The following is a 9,109-nucleotide window of genomic DNA, read 5'->3' on the forward strand; positions in this document are numbered from 1 at the left end:
GTGATTGATTTACTAATCATTTTAATATCACATTTTGTATCATTCATATTTTTATTACTCTCTTGATTGGCATCAGTAATTTGGAGCTAGTATGTATGTATGTATTTATTTATTTAGAGACAGAGTCTCACTCTGTCGCCAAGGCTGGAGTGCCGTGGTGCAATCTCGGCCCACTGCAACTTCTGCCTCCTGGGAAGTGATTCTTGTGCCTTAGCCTCTGGAGTAGCTGAGATTACAAGCATGGACCATCACGCCCAGCTAATTTTTGTATTCTTAGTAGAGACAGGGTTTCACCATGTTGGCCAGGCTGGTCTCAAACTCCTGACCTCAAATAATCCACCTGCCTGGGCCTCCCAAAGTGCTGGAATTACAGGTGTGAGCCACTGTGCCTGGCCTTTGTTTTTTGTTTTTGTTTTTGTGTTTTGAGACAGAATCTTGTTCCGTTGCCCAGGTTGGAGTGCAGTGGCGTGATCTCAGCTCACTGCAGCCTCCACCTCCTGGGTTCAAGCAATTCTCTCACCTCAGCCTCCCTAGTAGCTGGGATTACAGGCCCATGCCACCACACCCAACTAATATTTGTATTTTTTTTTTTAATAAGACGCGGTCTCACTCTGTCACCCAGATTGAAGTGCAGTGCCACGATCTCGGCTCACTGCAACTTCTGCCTCCCAGGCACAAGTGATCCTCCCACCTCAGCCTCCCCAGTAGCTGGTATCACAGGCACACACACCACTATGACAGACTAATTTTTTGTATTTTTAGTAGAGATGGGGTTTCACCATGTTGGTCAGGCTGGTCTCGAACTCCTGGCTTCAGGTGATCCGCACACCTCCCAAAGTGCTGGGATTACAGGTGTGAGTCACTGCGTCCGGCCAGAGCTAGTTTGTTTTTTTGTTTGTTTCGGTTTTTGTTTGTTTTTGAGACAGAGTCTTGCTCTGTTGCCCAGGCTGGAGTCCAGTGGCGCGATCTCAGCTCACTGCAACCTCTGCCTCCCAGGTTTTTTTATAGAGACAGGGTCTTACTATATTGCTTAGGTGGGTCTCAAACTCCTGAGTGCAAGGGATCCTCCCATCTCGGCGTCCCAAAGTACTTGCATTACAGGTGTGAGCCACTACACCTGGCTTCTTGTTTATATCTTCTGTATTTTGCTTCTTGTTGGGAAGGTATTCCCTACAAGATCCTGGTTCCCACACCTCAGGCCCTGAGTAGGTAATAAGACACAGGGGTGTCTTCCACACCCTGGCCCCACTAATTGAGTCCTACACATGGGGAGGGTCCAGCTGCTGTCCTTTAAAACCAAACTGAGGCCAAGATGGCAAAATTTACATTGTTATATCCTCCTCCTCCTCCCCTCACCGTACTATCCTCATGGCCCTCCATACCCCTGACTGTGGGGTGCTTCCTGGGACAGGCCTGACCTAAGGAAGTGTCATTTCCCAACCCTCAGATCCAATGCTCCCTTTTAATAAGAAACATTTCGGCTGGGCGCAGTGGCTCATGCCTGTAATCCCAGCACTTTGGGAGGCTGAGGCGGGTGGATCACCTGAGGTTGGGAGTTCGAGACCAGCCCGACCAACATGGAGAAACCGTGTCTCTACTAAAAATACAAAATTAGCTGGGCGTGGTGGCACATGCCTGTAATCCCAGCTACTAGGGAGGCTGAGGCAGGAGAATCGCTTGAACCCGGGAGGCGGAGGTTGGGGTGAGCTGAGATCGCGCCATTGCACTCCAGCCTGGGCAACAAGAGCGAAACACTGTCAGACAAAAAAAAAAAAAAAAATTTCAGGAGGCCTCCTTTTACCATCCTGAAATGACATTCACATTCATGTACATTACAAGTCTTGCTGGTGTGGGGCTGCCCCCTAGCACCAGACCTCTGCCCATTCAATGCCAAAGCACCCTCAAGGAGGAATTCCCAAAACACACCCCGAGGGCAGGCAGGAACAGGACCCTTGTCTGTCTGGTTCAGTGCGGTATCCCCACCACCTAGCACAAGACCCTGCATGCAGTAAGTAAGTAATTGCACAGTCTGGATAACTATGCTGTGATTTACTGCCCTCTTCTTACAAGGCTTCCCTGTCCTCTCTTCACTGCCCCTGCCTGGGGAACCAGGGAAGAAAAACGACTCAAGAGTGCGCAGGGGCCAGCTCCCTCGCACAGAGAGTTCTACACAGTTCACTGGTGCTGTGGGCAAATGGATGCTTCAGGGGCCCTCGGTCCTGCCGGGGGCGGAATGAGGACAGGGTGAGCACAGAAAGCAGAGACATCTGTAGAGTCAATGACGCAGTGGTCAGAACAGAGTCCAGAGTGCACAGCCTGACCCTGGCCCTGCTCAGCTGTGTGCCTTCTGGTAACCCCTACAGGGCCTTAGGTCTCTCATCCAGAACGCAACGATGATAATAGTAGTTAAGGTTGTGAAGACGCAGTGAAATTATTCATGTAATCAGGAGAGGTTGGCACGTGTTAAAATTATCCATTACTGAGTAACTTGGATGAAAGAGCTATCATTCCTGACGCCTAGACCCCGTCCCTCAAGCGCCTCCCCACCCTCCTCCCTCAGACTTCCAGGTTCCACCACCAGTGGTGAATGGTCAAGAACCCAGAACAGGCGACCGACCTCCCTCTTCTTTCCCCTGCTGCACAGCCCATCTCAGAGCTCCCTTCTGTGGGGCTCAGCCAGACGCCTGCAGGACTGGGACAGGCTCCTGGAGCCCTCCCCGCCAACCAGAGGCCCCGGCCTACTCCCCTCATCTGCACAGGAAAACCCTGGCCCAGCCAGGGAACCAGAAGTGTCCTCCCAGTCCCTACCTTGCCCTCACCCTCAGCCACCACCAACTACCCCTGGGCGGGCACGCCCTACCTCACTGCACCTCGGTCTGTGTGAGCCCAGGAGTGTCCACTCTCCAATGTGTGTGCCCCTGTGGGTGTCCAAAGCCCTGTCTGTGTGACCCTAGGGGTGTCCACTCCCCAGAGTGTCCGATCCTCGGAGCCCAGAGCCTTCAGCCCACAGCCTGGAATGGCCCGGCCACGCGCGGGGCAGGGATGCGCGCACGGAAGCGTCCACCTGAGGCCGCAACACTGGGCAGTGGCGGCCAACCCGGACACATCTTTTTGTGTAGGGTAAGGAAAGAGCCCCTTAACCGCGCGGGTCCCGGCATGCTCGTGCCCGTCCCGTCCTCTCGGCGCTCCCAGACCCGAGCGGCCCTCGGCCTCTCTCCAGCCCACCGCATTGCCCTCTCCCGCAAAGGCTTAGTCTTGACCCAGCCCTCCCGCAGCGGAACAAGCAACTGGCTCAGGGCCGGGGCGCGGTGGGCTCTGATTGGTCGATGACATTGACGGTGATGATCTGATTGGTCGATGACTGGCGCTTCTCCGTAGCTGCCCGGGCGCGCCTCCGCCCCTGTGCGCCGGGCTCCCATTCGTCGCCGCTCTGGGGCATGAGCAGTGGGTGCCAGTCCAGTGCCTCGGCTCGGGGAAAGCCCAGCTTTTACGGTTCCGGGTGCTGGTTCCCACACCACTGCCTCGTGTGGGGTTGTTCGCCCGTGAAGGGGCAGGACAGGGTGCGCACTGATGGAAGTTAGTGAGGTCACACACCGGGCCGTGGCGCCTGGTGCTGTGGGCGCTTCCACTGCAACCTTGGTAGCAAACCCGGCGGGGTTCTCTGCCTGCGCACCGTGGTTCCTGCGTTCATTTACTGTCCGTTTCTCACTCTGGAAAGTGTGGCTTTGAGTTTAATCTGCAGGAGTAGGACGAGCACAGAGGGTGTCTGCTCCTCCTCGCACCATAAATCGCAGAGCGAGCCCTCTGTGGTCTCTGGATACAGTGTACCAAAGTTAGATTAACTGTACTCCTCACAAGTGGGTCCAACGTTGGCAGCAGTGAAAAAGCCCTAAGTGTCAGGGCCTTTGGCGAAGCGTGTGTAAGGGAATAAACACTTTCCCCAGTTTTCCAGGCGCAAACTGATGGTTTTGGAGCATTAAGGTCTGGTCGGCTGGGGCAGGATGGCTGCGTTGACACGTCTTATTTAATCCACATCATAGGTGAGGTGACTACTTACCTCTTTACAGGTTGAAATTGTTACATTATATATATATGTAAGTTGAAATAGAAGTATATATTACAAGCATTATAAACGCATATACCAATATGTATAAATCCATGATTTATAGGGATATAGATGTAGATGGAGCAGTGGGCCCAATTCATTGCCCTGGGGTGAGTCACATGCTGAAGGGAAAGGGGACTGTTGATCTTTTAACTGGGTGCCCAAAATGTTAGGAAGCCTGAGTCCTGAGGCCCCAGCCTTCACCAAGTGGGAAAAATTTCCCTTAATTAGCCTGGAAACTCCAATAGCGCAGTGCTGCTTCCACTGCTGAAAACAGCCAACCTTGATATCAGGTCTGGTCCCAAGAAACACTGTTCTTTCCCTCCCTCTTAGATTGTTATTTTATCCCTCTTAGGGATGAGGGAAAAGGTTGCTATTTTAACTGAGTGTGTGGGGACTGGAGTACTGGGTAGCACTCGTCAAAGGTTCAGTTGAAGTATGGGCACTTAGTTACCTCTGGATTTTTCAGTTGCTCGATCTCGGCTCACTGCAACCTCTGCCTCCCGGGTTCAAGCGATTCTCCTGCCTCAGCTTCCCGAGTAGCTGGGACTACAGGCATGCACCACCACACCCAGCTAATTTTTGTATTTTTAATAGAGATGGGGTTTCACCATGTTGGCCAGGATGGTCTCGAACACCTGACCTCAGGTGATCCACCGGCCTGGGCCTCCCAAAGTGCTGCGATTACTGGCGTGAGCCACTGCACCAGGCCCCTCCTCTGGATGTTTCTGAGAGTGGCTGGCTTTGTAACATTTATACTTCACTTTTGTATAATACTGTGTATATACTTCAGTTTTGCCACTCAGGTGCCATAGGAAGTGAGGGGTGCATTGTTTTTGTTTGGGATTTTGTTCTAAAGATTATAGTATAGTATAACCAAACATACAATAAGCTATATTAACTCCTTTTGCGGGGGGCGGGGAGAGACAGGGTATTTATTACTTTGTCACCCAGGCTGGAGTACAATGATGAATTCATGGCTCACTGCAGTCTGGACATCCTGTGCTCAAGCCATCCTCCCACCTCAGCCCCCCAAGTAGCTTGCAGTACAGGTGTGTCACACTATACCTGGCAAATTTTTTATTTTTTGTAGAGACGAGGTCTCACGATGTTGCTCTGCTGGTCTCAAATTTCTGCGCTCAGGCAATCCTTCTGCCTCAGACTCCCAAAGTGCTGGAATTACAGGCATGAGCCACTGCGTCCAGCCTGTATTACCTTTTCTTTTTCTTTTTCTTTTTTTTTTTTCTTTTTTTTTTTTTTTTGAGATAGGTTCTCATTCTGTTGCCCAGGCTGGAATGTAGTGGCACGATCTTGGCTCGCTGCAACCTCTGCCTCCCAGGTTCAAGCAATTCTCACACCTCAGCCTCCTGAGTAGATGGAATTTACAGGTGCTCACCACCACTCCTGGCTAATTTTTGTATTTTTAGTAGAGACCACATTTTGCCATGTTGGCCAGACTGGGCTCAAACTTCTGACCTCAAGTGATCCGCCCACCTCAGCCTCCCAAAGTGCTGGGATTACAGGCATGAGCCTCCATGCCCTGCAGTATTATCTTTTTTAAAGAGAGAGTACTTGAGGCCAGGAGTTTGAGACCAATCTGGGCAATATGAGACCCCATCTCTACAAAAATTACAAAAAAATTAGCCCAGTTTGGTGGTGCACACTTGTGGTCGCAGCTACTCAGAAGGCTGATGTGGGAGGATCACTTAAGCCTTGCAATTAGAGGCTGCAGTGAGCCATGATCGCACCACTGCACTCTAGCCTGGGCAACACAGTGAGACCTCATCTCAAAAAATAAATAAATAGGCCAGGCACGATGGCTCATGCCTATAATCGCAGCACTTTGGGAGGCCAAGGCAGGTGAATCACCTGAGGTCAGGAGTTCAAGACCAGCCTGACCAACATGGTGGAACCCTGTCTCTACTAAAAATATAAAAAATTAGCCAGGTGTGGTGGCTAACGCCTGTAATTCCAACTATTCTGGAGACCAAGGCAGGAGAATCACTTGAACTTGGGAGGCAGAGTTTGCAGTGAGCCGAGATCGTGCCATTGTACTCCAGCCTGGGTAACAGGAGCAAAACTCCGTCTCAAAAAAAAATAAATAATAAAATAATAATAATAATAATAATAATACAAATATTAGCTGGGGGAGGCCAGGTGCGGTGGCTCATGCCTGTAATCCCAGCACTTTAGGAGGCCGAGGTGGGCGGATCACCTAAGGTCAGGAGCTTGAAACCATCCTAGCCAACATTGTGAAACCCCATCTCTACTAAAAATACAAAAACATGAGCTGGGCATGGTGGCACATGCCTGTAGTCTCAGCTACTTGGGAGGCTGAGGCAGAAGAATCGCTTGAACCCAGGAGGTGGAGGCTGCAGTGAGCCCAGATCACGCCACTGCACTCCAGCCTGGTGACAGAGTGAGACTGCATCTCAAAAAAACAAAAAAACAAAACAAAACAAAACAATTAGCTGGGGGTAGTGGTGGGCGCCTGTAATACCAGCTACTCAGGAGGCTGAGGCAGGAAAATCACTTGAACCCCAGAGGTGAGGTTGCAGTGAGCTGAGATCATGCCACTGCACTTCAACCTGGGCAACAAAAGTGAAACTCCATTTCACATAAATAAATAACAGAAACACACCCTTTCTTATCTGTTCTGCATACTTAAATAAAATAAACGGCTGGGCGCGGTGGCTCAAGCCTGTAATCCCAGCACTTTGGGAGGCCGAGGCAGGCGGATCACGTGAGGTTGGGAGTTTGAGATCACCCTGACCAACATGGAGAAACCCCGTCTCTACTAAAAATAAAAAATTAGCCAGGCGTGGTGGTGCATGCCTGTAATCCCAGCTACTAGGGAGGCTGAGGCCAGGCTGGTCTCAAACTCCTGACCTCAGGTGATCCGCCCGCCTCAGCCTCCCAAAGTGCTAGGATTACAGGCTTGAGCCACCATGCCCAGCCCTATGAATTATTTCAAATGCATTAGATCCACCTAATCAAAATTCTCTCATTCAGCATATAATTTTGAGTGCCAACTGTGTGTCAAGGTCAGTGTTCAGCCCTACAGTAAACAACATGGACAGAGCTTCTGCCTTCACAGAACCTCCATCTAGGGAGCAGGTGAATATATTACCAGGCTGTAATTGGTTGCTTAGCTCCAAAATAGTGAATTTAGGGTCAATTAAGATAATAATCTACCTAACTCTAATGACATCTCTAGTGTATTGTGTCTTTTAAAGTACAGTTACAGCTTGGGCAACCTGGGGAAACACCCCGTCGCTACAAAAAAAAAAAAAAAATTTTTTTTATTTGAGTCAGTCTTATTCTTTCACCCAGGCTGGAGTGCAGTGGGGCGATCTCAGCTCACTGCAACCTCAAACTCCCGGGTTCAAGCAATTATGTCTCAGCCTCCTAAATAGCTGGGATTACAGGCGTACACCACCATGCATGGCTAATTTTTGCAATTTTAGTAGAGACGGGGTTTTGCCATGTTGGCCAGGCTGGTCTCGAACTCCTGGCCTCAAGTGATCTGCCCGCCTTGGCCTCCCATAGTGCTGGGATTACAGGTGTGAGCCACCGCACCTGACCCCTCCTGTCTCTCTTAACATACATTGCCTCCTTATAGAGGTCCAAGCACCATGCTAAGCCTGGGAGGTAATACACAAATGAATGAGCGGACCTTGTGAGTTCCATGCTAAAGACACCCTATGACAACAGTCTGGCCAACATGGTGAAACCTGGTCTCTACTAAAAATACAGAAAATAACCAGGCGTGGTGGTGCATGCCTGTAATTCCAGCTACTGGGGAGGCTGAGGTAGGAGAATTGCTTGAACCCAGGAGGTGGAGGTTGCAGTGAGCTGAGATCACACCACTGCACTCCAGCTTGGGCGACAGAGTGAGACTCTGTCTCGAAAAAAAAAAAAGACACCCCGGGCCAGGCGAGGTGGGTCACACCTGTAATCCCAGCACTTTGGGAGAAGAAGGTGGGAGAATCACTTGAGGCCAGCAGTTTGAGACCAGCCTGGTCAACATAATGAGACCACATCTTGACAAAAAAAAAAATGTTTTAAAAAGCTGGGCATGGTGAAGTGTGCCTGTAGTCCCAGCTACTTGGGAGGCTGAAGTGGGAGGATTGCTTGAGCCCAGGAGTTTGAGGCTGCAGTGAACTATGATCATACTACTGCATTCCAGTGTGAGTGACAGAGGGAGACCGTGACTCATTTAAAAAAAAAAGAAGAAGAAGAAAAAGAAGGCTGATTGTGGTGGTTCACGCCTGTAATCCTAGCACTCTGGAAGACTGAGACGGGAAGATTACTTGAGCCCAGAAGTTCAAGATTAGCCTGGACTGGCCAGGCTCGGCAGCTCAAGCCTGTAATCCCAGGCAGGAGAATTGCTTGAACCCGGGAGGTAGAGGTTGCAGTGAGCCGAGATTGTGCCATTGCACTCCAGCCTGGGTGACAAGAGCAAAATTCCGTCTAAAAAAAAAAAAAAAAAAAAGATTAGCCTGGGCAACATAGTGAGACCTCAAGACCTCTCTATTAAAAGAAAACAAAGTATCAAGCTTAAAAACATAATACTGGGCCTGGCACGGTGGCTCACACCAATAATCCCAGCATTTTGGGAGGCCAAGGCGGGTGGATCATGAGGTCAGGAGATCGAGACCATCCTGGCTAACACGGTGAAAGCCCATCTCCACTAAAAATACAAAAAATTAGCCGGGCACAATGGTGGGCGCCTGTAGTCCCAGCTACTCCGGAGGCTGAGGCAGGAGAATGGCATGAACCCGGGAGGTGGAGCTTACAGTGAGCTGAGATAGCGCCACTGCACTCCAGCCTGGGCGAAAGAGCAAGACTCCATCTCAAAAATAAACAAAAAAAAACACATAATACTGGCCAGGTGCGGTGGCTCATGCCTGTAATCCCAGCACTTTGGGAGGCCGAGGTCAGGGGATCGAACCATCCTGGCCAACGTGGTGAAACCCCGTCTCTACTAAAAATACAAAAATT

Source organism: Papio anubis, chromosome X (genome assembly GCF_008728515.1).
Source record: "Papio anubis isolate 15944 chromosome X, Panubis1.0, whole genome shotgun sequence".
NCBI lineage: Eukaryota > Metazoa > Chordata > Mammalia > Primates > Cercopithecidae > Papio > Papio anubis.